Source organism: Pseudophryne corroboree, chromosome 2 (genome assembly GCF_028390025.1).
Source record: "Pseudophryne corroboree isolate aPseCor3 chromosome 2, aPseCor3.hap2, whole genome shotgun sequence".
In the NCBI taxonomy this organism is placed as follows: Eukaryota; Metazoa; Chordata; class Amphibia; order Anura; family Myobatrachidae; genus Pseudophryne; species Pseudophryne corroboree.
Genome location: NC_086445.1, coordinates 785,813,645 through 785,829,502, shown reverse-complemented (window position 1 = coordinate 785,829,502; position 15,858 = coordinate 785,813,645).

Below are 15,858 nucleotides of genomic sequence, written 5' to 3'. Positions count from 1 at the left end.
GCAGTAAGTGTACGTGGACCGCCTGTACACACAGCCAGATGCTGGAGATTCCGCCCATACACACAGCTGTGCATCTCCAACATTGCCCCAGCCCCTCCTGAATATGCGCCTCACTCCTGCCTGTAACAAGAGCCCTGGTCACTGCCAACATCCCCGGCAGCAGTGCCGTATGAGCACATCACGGAGTGTTATAGCAGAGGAGCCCACTTTCCTAGCCAGCTGAGAGCAATGAGAGCACAAGAAGGCGGCCTAGTTGCAGTAAGTTATCTGCAGGGGGGGAGGCGGAGCACATTTAAGCAGTGAGTGCAGTGGTGTATTAAATCCCAAGGGAGCCTATGTGTAGCCCCGCATCCTACCATGCACTAACAAGCAGAAATGGAAAACAGTAAATGGAAGAATAATCTAAACAGAATCTATACTATGACTGCAATAGCAATATTAGTATAAAATCCATCTATTCAAATATAGCATCCTCTTACAGAGAACGTGAAGACTGTAGTCAAAATAGATAACCGACAAGTAATAATAATCGCCATTTATATATTCTAACTACAGGCTCCATTTGTCTCACTTTCCTTTTTGAAACCCACCTCTTAACTGTCTACACTTGTGTCCCATGTGAGTGTTAGACTGCAGCAAAAGCCTCAGATAAATATAACCAATAGGAATAAATAGCCATGGGGGTGCAGTGGTGGGTGATGGGTATTTGTGTGAGTGACGTATGTTCTACAGTGAGTGAGGTAGGGTGCAAGGCACTGCTAGTAAGTAAGGCTTATATCAGTGGGTACTGCCAGGGGTCAAGTGGTATTTCAGTAGTTAAGGTATGGGGTCAGGAAGTGGTGGTGAGTGAGGGATATTTCTGTGGGTCGTGTATGATGATAGTGAGTGGTGGAGAGAGAGGGGTATTTCAGTGTTTGAGGAATGGCACAGTCATTAGTATCTCAGTGGGTGGGTGGTGTGTTTGTTGAGGTTTAGTTGTGGTAGGTGAGGTACAGGGAGGAGCAAAACTCCAACTAGCTTCCAAATGACTGGGACAAAGTTATGCTCCTGGGCAGACCCATTAGAGGAGGGGCTAGATTAGGAGAAGCCATCAGCAGAAGAGGTGGCAGACACATTATAGGATGAAAGCATTGAAAGGCCTTCTTATTCACATCTGGAGAGACAATGGAGTATGATGTTGCTAAAATTAATTGCATGTGTAGTTTTCTATTCTGATTGGTTATTTTTTATTTCTGTTTTAGTATTTATTTATAGTGTGAACAGAAATCCACATTAACTAGTGTTTCCAGGGCTAGTCACGGATTTACCACAGACAATAATTACTTAACCCAGCAGCTATAGCTTACCAGGTGTTATCTGTGGGTTTACTGCGGGAAATAACTGAATAGCTCTGGGCACTTAGTTTGGGAGCAAAGGGGGTTATTCAGAGCTGATCGCTGGGCTGCTAACTTTGCTGTCCTGCGTTCAGATAGTCGCCGCCTTCAGGGGGAGTGTAAGTTCACCGTGCAAGTGTGTGATCTTATGTCTATGCCGAGCTGCTAAAATCCACTTTGTGCAGTCTCTGCGCAGCCCAGGACTTACGATCACAACAGGATGGTGCATACAAGCACGTGGAGGCCACACACACTAATGAGCCTCATTTTGACTTGTTTTAAGGACATTACATCAAAGTTGGATCAGCCTGTAGTGTGTTTTTCCACTTTAATTTTGAGGGTGACTCCAAATCCAGACCTCCATGGGTTAATACATTTGATTTCCATTGATAATTTTTGTGTGATTTTGTTGTCAGCACATTCAGCTATGTAAAGAACAAAGTATTTAATAAGAATATTTCATTCATTCAGATCTAGGATGTGTTATTTTAGTGTTCCCTTTATTTTTTTGAGCAGTGTATTTTGTCTTAAACAAGTAAGATGGTTCTGCTGAACGATTTCAGACTTTTAATTCATCTAATAATAAGACCCCTTATTTCAGCAGACAATGTAGTTTAGTATAAACTAATTTAACATTTCCAATATCTTGTTACTGAAAATATATCTTTTAATAAAAAAAAATCTAGTACAAGTAATCTATTACTAATCTAATTTCTATTAGAAAGTGAATAGTAATGCATTTTAACAACTTACGGTGCTTTGCGTGTACTTTTCATGTTATCTTGAGAGTCCACTCTAGCGAATCTTTGAAATGCGAAACTGCAATCATATTCATTATCTTAAGTAAGTCCACTACAGGAAATGACAGAGAAGGACGCCTTCAGGAAGTGCAGTACAGTTACCTGGCACACACGCGGTTCCTTACCATTCTCCCTCTCCCACACAGTCAACATAGATAGAATAAAGTTTAATAATTAACAAGAGATGGTGTCATTTTTACATGTTTTCAAAATTCCCCCAGAAAGGAGTGGTGTTTACAAGACAATGACACATGATATAATCTCATTTTCAGTAAAGAATGCTAATCTTCTGGTACACAAATGTATTTGATATGTACAAAAAGATTGCAAAGTCAAAGAAATACAAAGCAATTTTTGCATTTGTGTTCAAATAATTGAATTTTGGGGGTCAAATCTATCACACAAATAAACAAACAAACAGTTTCACAGCTTACATCCAAGTTATGACATACAGGATCAAGTTTAGTCAGTGATTATAGTAAAATACCATCAGGGGCTTTTTGGTTATAAAAATTTATTTATAACCTTTTGTATTGTCATGGTCAGGGATCGTGCTGGTATGTTTGGCATCCCCATTCAATCCAAAATTAATTTCTTCTGTTTTAGAAATTAACATTCTCAGTGTACTGCAAGGCACCTTGTAATTTGTTAAAAGAAACTGCACTTAAAATTGGGACATTAATAAAATAAAAAATAAGAAAAACATTGATATAGTAGAGCCCTCCTCTTCAAACTAACATGGCTTTGATAACAATATTCAAAACATAATATCCAAAAAATCAGACGCACCACAAAAAAAACCCAAGAAAAATTATATATATATATATATATATATATAATTTTTCTTGTTTGTTTATATATATATATATATATATATAAATATATATATATAAACTATCTATCTATCTATCTATCTATCTATCTATCTATCTATCTATCTATCTATCTATCTATCTGGGACACGCGGTGAGGTAAATGGCTCAGGAGGCACTGGCTAGTACCAGAGCCAGATTTACACACAATATATGAGCCAAAATGTGCATGTGGGCATTGGGGGTAATTCAGACCCGTTTGCTCGCAGTGGTTCTTCTTGCGCACGCTCGTTGTTGCTCGTTGTTGCCCGGCGATGCAATGGCGTGCACAGCGAAAACAAAAGACACAGCGCCGATCGCAAGAAGATTGACAGCGGAGAGGCGTTCCGGGGTGGATACTCACCGTTGGATGCCGTTTTCGAGGAGTGGTCGTCCGAACGCAGGCGTGTCCAGGCAAACGGAGGGCAGATAAATGTGTAAAAAAACAGCGCTTGGATGATAAATTGAGATCGGAATTACAAATATCTTTAAATAAATATGTAAATATATATAGGCCGCACAGTGTGCTGAATTAAAATGTAATACTTATGCAATTAAAAAGACATACATATCAGGTAAGTGCAGCATAAGTCTTTGTTCCCCCTTCTTTGAAAGATTTCTGTATGGTCTAATTTAAGTGGACCTAGTAGATGGAAGTGGACAAGATTACTGTCCAGGAACACACCAGGGTTTAGTGAGTCCATGTTATGAGCCACGGCTGTGGCTCATTCCTGTTTTGCATTTTTGTTCTGTATTTTATGTTTATAAAGTTGTCTTGCATGCCAGGATTTCCCGTTGCTCTGTTTTAGAATACTCTTGTCTGCTGCCGCTGGTGGGTCTGTGTAATTGCAGCTTGTTCCCATGTGTTCAGCCTCACCTGGCTGCTAATTGTATCTTGTCAGTTTGGAGTCATGCTAGAGGGCAGCTGCACAAGATTATTAATTAGGCCTCTCTGTTATATGCTGGCTGACTGCAATTCACAGATGCTGGTGATATTTCTTGGTTTTCAGTCTGCTTAAAGTCTGACCTGGTTCCTGCCAGTCCCTGAGCTCCTGTATAGCAGTGTCTGACTAGCTGCTTCCTGTGTTGATTCCTGTGTCAGTCCCTGTGTCGATTCCTGTGTCTGATCCCGTGTCCTGCTGTGAGGCGTTCCTGCCCTGAGGTCCAGTGGCTTTGCCTATCCCTGGTCAAGTTCCTGGTGTCCACCGGTCTGTCGTTTGGGATTCTGCCTGTCCTCCAGTTCTGAGAGTGTGTGTCGGCATCATTGAGGGTTCCTGTTCGTTTGCCAGTATTCGTACCGGTTCCGTAAGTAGCGGCTCTGCCGCGTCCGTTGGCCTAGGCCGCTGTATTTCATTATTGTTTCTGTCCCTGGTGTTTTGCAGAGGGTTCTGCTTATGCTGTCACCGCTGGTACACAAAGGTATTGTGTCGGCGTGTGATCAGCATTTCCTTTGTTGTTATTTTCCTTTGGCGGTTTTTCCGCACATACTTTAGGTTTCTAGTTAGCTTGTAGCCCCTGGCCTGTTTGCTTAGTTAGAGGGCCTCTTGTTATCTTCCTGTCTCTGATTTCCCTTTGTCTCTCACTAAGACCTGGGGGCATCGGAGTTGGGCAGACATAATCCGCCCTTCAAACGCGGCTGCCAAGGGCTCAAGAAACCATAGTCTCGCAAGGGATTTCTGACAGCACGGGTGAGACAACAGAGTTAGGGCGCCAGGGGCTATTCCCTTTCCATTCCCCTTTCCCAGCGTTACGTCCTGGTGCTCTGGACTCACTTCATGAACATCTCCCTTGTTCTGAGCACCAGGAACCTAACATTATCACCAGCCATACCACAAAAAAGAAATAAAACTTTTTTTTCTTTTTTGGCCCAGTCCAGTGTCTAGTCTAGAATCCAGTCCTGTCTAGAATTCAGTGTGCAGAATCCAATCCGGTGTTTAGAATCCAGTCTTGTCTAGAATTCAGTGTGCAGAGTCCAATCCGGTGTTTAGAATCCAGTCCTGTCTAGAATTCAGTGTGCAGAATCCAGTCCGGTGTTTAGAATCCAGTCCGGTGTTTAAAAAAAAAAAAAAAAGTCTTGTTTTGTTTAGCAAAAATTTAGTCTTGCCTTGTCTTGTCTTGTCTAGTTTTAAATCCTCCTATGTCTACTATGCAAGCCCTGCAGGCATCTCTCGCAGCCCTGAACTCTGTTTTCAGTGCTTGGAGACCAGAGCAACTAGAAGTTTTGCAGCAATCCCTAAAGCAACTGCAAAACCTTCTGACTAAAATCTTGCTCATCTTGCCAGAAGTCGTTGAGAGTACATCTATCTCTAAAGAGACTCTTGTTCACAGTATGGTGACAAGAGAATCCTCTGGTTTAATTGAAGAGAAAAGGTTTAAAAGTTTTCTGCAGCCCAGGCTCTCAGAAGAGGAGCGTCTGCGTCGCAGAAACTTAAACTTGTGCCTATATTGTGGGGGTTTAGGCCACTATCTGCAGACCTGTGAGTTGCGCAAGCCAAAGTGTGGTGACGAGTCTTGCCCTCTGGCCAAGTTGAGTCAGGATACAAGACCTACTCCTGTCTCTACTGTGGCAGAGGTACTTGTCACACAACCCACACTAAAAAGCTCTCTGTCCTATAATTGGGGTCCTTGGGCAAGGGAGCCCCATTATAGATTCAGGAATCAAAAGAGAATGTTTCTCTCCTCTCTTGAGGTTCCTGTGGAAGCGGAGTTGCAAGCCCCTGGAGTGGTGCCCGATGCCCAGGTTCCTGGAGTGGTGCCCGATGCCCAGGGTCCTGGAGTGGTGCCCGATACCCAGGGTCCTGGAGTGGTGCCCGATGCCCAGGGTCCTGGAGTGTTGCCCGATGCCCAGGGTCTTGGAGTGGTGCCCGATGCCCAGGGTCCTGGAGTGGTGCCCGTAGCCCAGGGTCCTGGAGTGGTGCCCGTAGCCCAGGGTCCTGGAGTGGTGCCCGTAGCCCAGGGTCCTGGAGTGGTGCCCATAGCTCAGGATCTTGGTGCGGTACCCGATGCCCAGAGTGCTGGTGCGGTACCCGATGCCCAGAGTGCTGGTGCGGTACCCGATGCCCAGAGTGCTGGTGCGGTACCCGATGCCCAAGCTTATAGAGGGACATCAAATATTGTAGTTCAGGTGTCCATACCAGAAGGGGTCTCAGAAGCTGTTACCCCAGGTAGGGACTTGAAGAGCGCAACCCTAGAAAGGGTCTCTAAAACCATAGTTCTTGAAGGGAACTCGAGAAGCAAACCCCCAGAAGGGATCTTTGAAGTAATATCCCCAAGTGGGGTCTCGAGAGACGCAGCCCCAAAGAAGGGTCTAGAAGTCGCTTTCCCAGGAAAGAACTTAAGAAGCATAGCATTAGTTGAGGATCTGAACGTTATTGCTTCAGCAAAAGTCCCGGAAGTCATAGTCCCGGGAGAACTTTCGATAATTATCGACTCAGAGAGGGAGGCCGATGGCCCCATCCCAGTCAGGGAGGCCAACGGCCCGGTCCCAGTAAAAGAATCCGAGGTGCTGACCCCAGCGGGGTTCCCGGAGGCCACTGCCCCAGCGGGGTTCCCGGAGGCCACTGCCCCAGCGGGGTTCCCGGAGGCCACTGCCCCAGCGGGGTTCCCGGAAGTCACTGCTCCAGCGGGGTTCCCGGAAGTCACTGCCCCGGGTGGGGTTCAGAAAGTCACTGCCCCGGGTGGGATTCAGAAAGTCACTGCCCCGGGTGGGGTTCAGAAAGTCACTGCCCCGGGTGGGGTTCAGAAAGTCACTGCCCCGGGTGGGGTTCAGAAAGTCACTGCCCCGGGTGGGGTTCAGAAAGTCTCAGCCCCGGGTGGGGTTCAGAGAGTCTCAGCCTCGAGTAAGGTCAATAGTGACCAGGTCCTAGCAAAGCACTCCAGTCAGTCAGATGAGAAGGAAACAGATCCTGACTCTGATATCTCAACATCCATAACCTTTGATGGGGACTTAGCCCAATTTCTGGCGCTTTTCAAACACTATTACACTATTATGTTGTCTAGACCATTTCTGGGCATCACTTCAGAAAACCTTGGGCCCTATCTGATTTATTCTTTTAGAGGAGAGCCTTTTGAGTGGGCGACCAGCCTTATGAAAGCTGAAGATCCCATTCTTCAGGATCCCCTAGCATTCTGTGATGCAATTATTAAAAGATATGGTTCCAAAGAAATTGGTTCAGGTTCCTCTAAGTCACCCGTCTTGTCTGCTGAGAGTCCACCAAATACTGTAAACTCGGCACAAGAGTCCCAGCCCGTTGTTTTGACTGCAGGATGTGCTTTTCTGACTTCTTCTTCTAATAATAGTACTTTACCAGAAAGTTCAGCTCCCAAGGGTAAGAGACCTGTCTCTGATTTGAACGCAGCCTTGCTGGGTGGTACCATCAGTTCAGACAATGTTTGGGGAATTACCTTGGTCAGACCTAAAGAGCTTTGTAAAAAGAAGAAGAAGAAAAATAAATAATTTTTGACTCTTGCCTTGATAAAAAAAAAAAAGAAAGATTTTTTTTTTCCTTGTCTTGTGTCCAGTGGCCACCATCAAGGGGAGGGCACTGTTACAAGTTGTTGCTACAGCTTGTTTTTTGTTTTCTTGTCTGTTAGACCAGTGTGTCAGGTTTTTTTTTTTTTTATCCCTTGTTCTGGATAGTCTGAATTTTGGGGTCTTTTGACCCCTCCTCAAGGGGGGGGGGGGTAATGTTATGAGCCACGGCTGTGGCTCATTCCTGTTTTGCATTTTTGTTCTGTATTTTATGTTTATAAAGTTGTCTTGCATGCCAGGATTTCCCGTTGCTCTGTTTTAGAATACTCTTGTCTGCTGCCGCTGGTGGGTCTGTGTAATTGCAGCTTGTTCCCATGTGTTAAGCCTCACCTGGCTGCTAATTGTATCTTGTCAGTTTGGAGTCATGCTAGAGGGCAGCTGCACGAGATTATTAATTAGGCCTCTCTGTTATATGCTGGCTGACTGCAATTCACAGATGCTGGTGATATTTCTTGGTTTTCAGTCTGCTTGAAGTCTGACCTGGTTCCTGCCAGTCCCTGAGCTCCTGTATAGCAGTGTCTGACTAGCTGCTTCCTGTGTTGATTCCTGTGTCAGTCCCTGTGTCGATTCCTGTGTCTGATCCCGTGTCCTGCTGTGAGGCGTTCCTGCCCTGAGGTCCAGTGGCTTTGCCTATCCCTGGTCAAGTTCCTGGTTTCCTGGTGTCCACCGGTCTGTCGTTTGGGATTCTGCCTGTCTTCCAGTTCTGAGAGTGTGTGTCGGCATCATTGAGGGTTCCTGTCCGTTTGCCAGTATTCGTACCGGTTCCGTGAGTAGCGGCTCTGCCGCGTCCGTTGGCCTAGGCCGCTGTATTTCATTATTGTTTCTGTCCCTGGTGTTTTGCAGAGGGTTCTGCTTATGCTGTCACCGCCGGTACACAAAGGTATTGTGTCGGCGTGTGATCAGCATTTCCTTTGTTGTTTTCCTTTGGCGGTTTCTCCGCACATACTTTAGGTTTTTAGTTAGCTTGTAGCCCCTGGCCTGTTTGCTTAGTTAGAGGGCCTCTTGTTATCATCCTGTCTCGGATTTCCCTTTGTCTCTCACTAAGACCGGGGGGCATCGGAGTTGGGCAGACATAATCCGCCCTTCAAACGCGGCTGCCAAGGGCTCAAGAAACCATAGTCTCGCAAGGGATTTCTGACAGCACGGGTGAGACAACAGAGTTAGGGCGCCAGGGGCTATTCCCTTTCCATTCCCCTTTCCCAGCGTTACGTCCTGGTGCTCTGGACTCACTTCATGAACATCTTCCTTGTTCTGAGCACCAGGAACCTAACAGTCCATTAATAGGCAACAGGTAACCAGTAGCGTGGATATATTTACCAATCCAGAGGAATTTTTCGGGGTTAAGTTCCAATTAGCGTTGGTCCGAGATGATGCAACGGAATTCAGCGCAATTTTTATGGAGTCCCCCTAACCATCCAGACTTGACCATTTAGGTTTAAGATTCCACGTGGGTCCTGTTTGAAGAGTTGGTGAAGTTGTCTTGTAGTTCACTGACCAAATGAAGGGGAGAGACACCTGATGCGTTTCGCTGTCTATAGGCAGCTTTATCAAGATCCATGATCCTGTTGCCAGTTCACAAGTTGTTCTTCCTTGGTTGGTACTAACCACTGCCTATCGGGAATACCCAACATGACCTGCCATTTTGGAGATGCTCTGACACAGTCTAGCTATTACTATTTAGCACTTGTCAAGGTCAAACAGAGAACAGCATGCCAAACATATTATTTGCATAAACACAATTATTTATTTGCAACGTTCAGCAACGTTTCAGAACTTTGGGGTTTGAAACATTGCTGAATATTGCTAACAAACCATTATGTTTATGCAAATAATGTGTTTGGAGTGTCAGTGTCTTCTCCATTAACTATATACACCAAACCATACCTGGGATGTAGCAGAGGAAGACAGATGATACTGCCCAAAAGAATTGCCTCTGGCTTCCTACAGATGACCTTTCTTCCTGAAGGTTAGTTGATAGGGGGTACACACGGAGCGATGTTCAGCTAATTTCTAAGCAATCTGACTAAATTGCTTAGAAATTAGCTGAACATCGCTCCGTGTGTAGTGGTGCCGGCGACAGATGTCGCCGGTGCTAGATTGGCCTGCCTGCAGGCACATGAGCAGCCCCCTGTGTCCATCCTCCCCATTGCTCAATACATCGCACTGTGCTGAGCGGAGGGAGAGATGTATGCTGAGCGATCTGTGCTAGACCGCTCAGCACACACCTCTGGGGAAATCTCCCCGTCAGTACGGCCCTGATGTTCATGCAGATCTGGACGAATGCAGTCCAAATGCTGGTCTGTACATTAAGACAGTGACTTTATCCAAGTTAAGCAAGTATTTGGCCCCAGTGTTATGATAATTAGGATCTATGGGATCTGGCTGATGCACACAGCAAAGAGCTCTACCCAACAAACAAAAAGAAGAATTGGAAATGGGCAGCTTTGTCCAACAGCCCTGAGCTGTACATATCGGAGTACATCAGACAGGGGCGGATCTAGACTTCTCCTATAGGGGGGGCGGTTTTAAAATTAATCTGGACTCCTCCCCCTTCCAGTCCAGTCCGCTAGGCCGTAGTGATACACAATACATACACTACTAACACACACACAGACACTAGCGATACACCATACATACACTACTGACACACACACTAGTGATACACCATACATACACTACTAATAAACACACACACACACACACACACACACGTGATACACAGCACACACAACCCCTAGTAACACTCCATGCACATACAGACACTAGTGATGTACCATACATACACTACTATCTCACACACACACACACACACACACACACACCTAGTGATACACTATACATACACTACTAACACACACAAACACTAGTGATACACCACACATACACTACTGACACACACTAGTGATACACAATACATACACTACTAATAAACACACACACACACACACACACACACACACACACACACAGTAGTGATACACACCACACACAACCCCTAGTAACACTCCATGCACATACAGACACCATCACACACACACACACACACACACACACACACACACACTCACACACACACACACACACACACACACACACACTAGTGACACCATACATACACTACTAACACACACACACACACACACACACACACACACACACACACACAGACACTAGTGATACACAGCATACACAACCCCTAGTAACACTCCGTGCACATAGACACTAGTGATGTACGGTACATACACAGACACAATAGGATACAGTAGAGTCCCGTCCACCCAGCGCTCCTCCTCCTCCATCTGCCGGGACAGGCCCCCTGTCTCTCCTGCCCTGTCTCTCCGTAGGACAGAACTCCGACCGCTCTCTGACACCAGCCAATCGCCTAACCCTCCTCTCCCCGCCCCTCACCTGTTGTGCGTCCTTGCGGTTCCTGATCTGCCAGACAAGGCGGCGGCAGCTCCTCCGCAGCTGAAGGAGCGAATTAGGCTGCGGTGTGGGGAGTTATGCTGCTGCTGCTGGTAGCTGGGGCACACTGGGTGGTCCCGCCCAGCGCCGTCTCAGTTACCCTGTCAATGCGGCCAGATCCCAGCCGTCGCACTCAACTTCCACCACCTCTGCTGCCCGCAGCAACAAGTGGGCGGGTCTGGGTCACTGAGTTACGGGGGGCGATTGCCCTCATCGCCCCCTGCTGGATCCGCCACTGACATCAGACTAGTACAAGCAAAACATTTTACACAGTTCACATCTCTGCAGGGCCCTGCTCATAAACTCTTGTGAGACATGACCAAATGCCGTCTTCTGATCAACAGTGACCAGGGCTGCCATGTATCTTTCATGTGATGGACCATGTCCCTGAGTAGGAAAAGGCTATATGCAATCGTGCAGTCATGGATGACACAGGTCTAGACTCAATGAACATTCTGATTACAATCTGTAGCCAGTTGGTGAGTACCTGGAAACGATCTAATAGTCCATGTCCGGGAAAGAGTTGGACTGACAATCTTTAAGGTCGCATCTCTTCCTCAGTGACTATTCTCTCCTTCAGTGACAAAGGAATTCTGGGTGTGGTATAGAATATCTACAGTATTTAGGTCAACAGTCAATAGGTCGACACCAAATGGTCGACATGCATTAGGTTGACAAGTACAAAAGGCAGACAGATGAAAGGTCTATGGTGGGTAAGCTCAAAAGGTTGACAGGTTCCAAAGGTCAACATGACAATGGTCGATGCACAAATTGTCAACACAAGTTTTTTTCTGCTTTTTTTCGGGTAAAATCTTCTATATTTAGTAATATTTGACCACCATCATTAAAAATGTATACCCTTACAGGCTCACTTCTCTCACCATGCTTCAGGCAACGTGTCTCGCTGCACTCACCACAGGTTACAATTCCCAATCATAGTCCACGTGGATAGTAAATCAAGCAAATATTGGGAAAACATGTAACCTGTCTTTTGAACCTGTTGATCTTAAGCACTATCAACCTTTTGTACTTGTTGGGCTTTTGCACCAGTCTACCTAATGCAGGTCAACCATATGGTGTTGACCCCACTGACCTAGACACTGTCTATCTATCATCCGGATACCAGGAATTCTGCACTCCACTAATATCTAATATAACTCTAGTAGGTCCGAGCCAATGAGGACCCACAGTGTTACATAGAGCTACTGTATGCTGCAAGACTGTCACTGCCCAGTGTCCTGCCTAGGCTAAAACATTTAGTGGCAGAGTGCAATTCTTCCAGCATCAGTAAGGCGTCTCCGGCTGTTTCACTGCCCGGTAGTTTTAGTTATGCCTGATACTGACTCAGTGACATCTTTGTCATCTTGGAGAAGTTATTGGACAAGTAGTTGTTGCCAATTCCCATGATGTCTTCTTTCCCCTTTCTAGGAATGCTGATAATATCTCCCCATACAGTTTGAGCATTGAAGATTCTTTGATGGAGGCTGTACATTAGAACCTTCCTTTTTCGTTAGTTTACACACAAAGAGCAGGATGCATCAAAGGTCATTTTGCGATCAAACCTCCAACAAATATTGTTTTTGGAGGTTTGGCCTGATTTCGCATATGCACCCAGCTCCGGAATGAGATTTATTCTTGAGCTTGGACCTGGTAGACATCCTGCTCTAGGCATTGTCTAATAGAAGCCTACTGGCTATTTTTCGTGTTTTGCATTGAATGGGATCTAATGGGATCCCTCCCAGTGTACCCTGCGGCATGTGCACTATATTACACATACACAGAAGGACTCCCTTTTCACAAACCCAGATGTACCAACACCGCAAAGGACAGCTCTTATCGGGAGAGCTGTCCTTTGCTTAAATCTTCATGCATACAGTGGTAATAAACGTGGCTATGCATGCGATCAGTGGTCGGTTGCATCACATTCAAAAGGCAGTGCTTGATGCATCCTGCTCTAGGAGAGGCTAAACCAGCAGAGAAACAGCTAGTGCTGGTGGGGTGGAATTCAGGGTGATGATGGGATGATGGGTGGGAGAGAAGTAGGGGTGAAGGAGTGAGTGAGAAATGGAAAGGGTGGGAAGGCAATCAGAAAGCAGATTGTGAATCTTCCTCCTTGCATTCAGCTCAACTGCAGCCCGATAATGTCCGTTTGGAAACAAATAAAAAATATTTAAAATATTTCCTGCTTACATCACTAAGTTATTGTAACATTCACTGCATAATAACATATGACTCTAACACCACTCGCACAAATCAGATTTGTTTTGTTGCTTCTTTTATCCTCTACTCCAGGCTTTTTCAACCAGTGTGCCGTGACCAGTTGCAAGGTGTGCCGCGGAGCCAGAGCAGTTTCCAGGATTTATGTGGGGAGAATAAGGATTTATGGGGGAATAATGTGAATAATTCATGTGGAGAGCAATAGGATTTATGTGGGGAGAAATGTGATTGATTTATGTGTGAGCAACATGATTTATGTGGGGAACAATGTGATTGATTTATGTGGGGAGCAATAGGATTATGTTTTGAGCAACATGATTTAAGTGGGGAGCAATGTGATTTTTTTTTTTGTGTGTAACCCAATGTATGTGTGGATTTTTTTTTACTGTGAGGGCCAATGTGTGTTTTGTTTTGTTTTTCTGTGGGGAACTGATGGTGTGCCTTGGCAATTTTAAAATATTGTTTGGTGTGCCACAAGTAAAAAAAAGGTTGAAAATCGCTGCTCTACTCTATATGTATGCAGCATTTGTGCTGTCATGGCATCAGAGCGTTTCTGTTTATGGGAGATGTGAGAGATGAGCCAGACAACCAGGAATGTCATTGGTCAGCAGACCGAGGCATTGTAGTATCACAGTGATGACAGCACAGGCAGGGAAATACTGTAACTGTTCTATATGTTGCTAAATATCTAGATCAAACAGTCAGCATCTAGATTACTTGTATTTAATCAGTACCTTGAATGTTTGTTAGATGTTGCTTTGTGGCATTTAATGAGCAATTTTGCATTGTAAGAAATAATTTTTATTATTATTTTTTGCATGGGCATTGAGATTTGCTATAATAGATATTATAGGTAGTATATGCCGTACCTGCCAGCATTTGTACATTCATAATGGTCATAGGGACATTGGCCCTCATTCCGAGTTGATCGGTCGCAAGGCGAATTTAGCAGAGTTACACACGCTAAGCCGCCGCCTACTGGGAGTGAATCTTAGCTTCTTAAAATTGCGACCGATGTATTCGCAATATTGCGATTACTAACTACTTAGCAGTTTCAGAGTAGCTCCAGACTTACTCTGCCTGTGCGATCAGTTCAGTGCTTGTCGTTCCTGGTTGACGTCACAAACACACCCAGCGTTCGCCCAGGCACTCCCACCGTTTCTCCGGCCACTCCTGCGTTTTTTCCGGAAACGGTAGCGTTTTCAGCCACACGCCCCTGAAACGCCGTGTTTCCGCCCAGTAACACCCATTTCCTGTCAATCACATTACGATCGCCGGAGCGAAGAAAAAGCCGTGAGTAAAAATACTTTCTTCATAGTAAAGTTACTTGGCGCAGTCGCAGTGCGAACTTTGCGCATGCGTACTAAGCGGATTTTCACTGCGATGCGATGAAAAAGAACGAGCGAACAACTCGGAATGAGGGCCATTATGTGAATCCTTGTAAGTACGTAAATACTTCATACCCACCAGATTTGCATTATGGAATTAGTAGTACTAGGTGATTCATCGCACCCTGCGGGCGCTCTTCACACCGTCGTAAGGGCTACGCCCCCTTAACCATTGCACCCCCTTGTGGCGTGCAATATTTGTATTATATGGAGTATTACCTCCAATCATAATTGTGTGAGTGGTAAAATATTGCACGGACAAAGGGCGTGCGATGGTTAAGAGGTCGTAGCCCCTTGCAACGGCGTGAACAGCGCATGCAGGGCCTGATGAATCACCTAATAGGTGCTGTGGTTGGGGGAGAGGCGGGTGCGGGGGAGATGCTGATGGGGAGGGGGTCCGGGGGTGGCGCGTGTGGGGAAGGGGTGGTTACGGGGGTGGTGCTGGTGCAGTGGTGCCGCGGGTGGGGGAGGGGCAGGTGCGTGGCTGCCATGGGTGGGGGTCCAGAGCCACCACGGGTGCTGGGGTGCCATGGATGGGTGCGGTGGTGCAGTGGGTTGGGGAAGGGCGGGTGCGGTGGTGCTGCAGGTGGGGGAAGGGGTCCGGAGCCACCGCGGGTGGAGGAAGGTGGGGGGGGGGGTGCAGGAGTGCCGCGGATGGGTTCCGGAGGTACTGCGAGTGGGGGAGAGGCGGGTAATGCTTCTCCTGCTTCTCCTCCTGGAAGCAGCTCAGCTGCTGTCCTCCCTATGGCAGTGGCTCTCCCGGAGACTCGCACAGCAGCCAAGCAGGCAGTCACTATTGTTAACGCTGGTGTCCCAACGCACCACATTACAGTGAAGAAGATGCACTCAATAAACTACAGCTCCAGCAGGCCTAAGGGCTGCTGGGAGCTGTAGTTTATTTAGTGCGTCTACTTCCCTGTAATGCGGAGCGTTCGGACACTGGCGCTAACAATAGTGACTGGCTGGCAGAACTGACAGACTCGCTGAATCAATGTAAAAGGTGAGAGTGCTGTGCAGTGTCAGTGACACTGCACACCCACTGCACTGCACAGCACAGTCACCTTTTACATTGACTCAGCATTCAGACATTACCCTCCGCGATATCACTCACTCTATCCGTTACATTAACCATCTCGGGGCTTCCAAGCCGACAGCCCAAGTGCTGTGTTGCTGAGTCGGGGCCTCTGGGGATCTGGACATGGCTGGGGCGGGGAGGCACTTCTGTGGCATCAC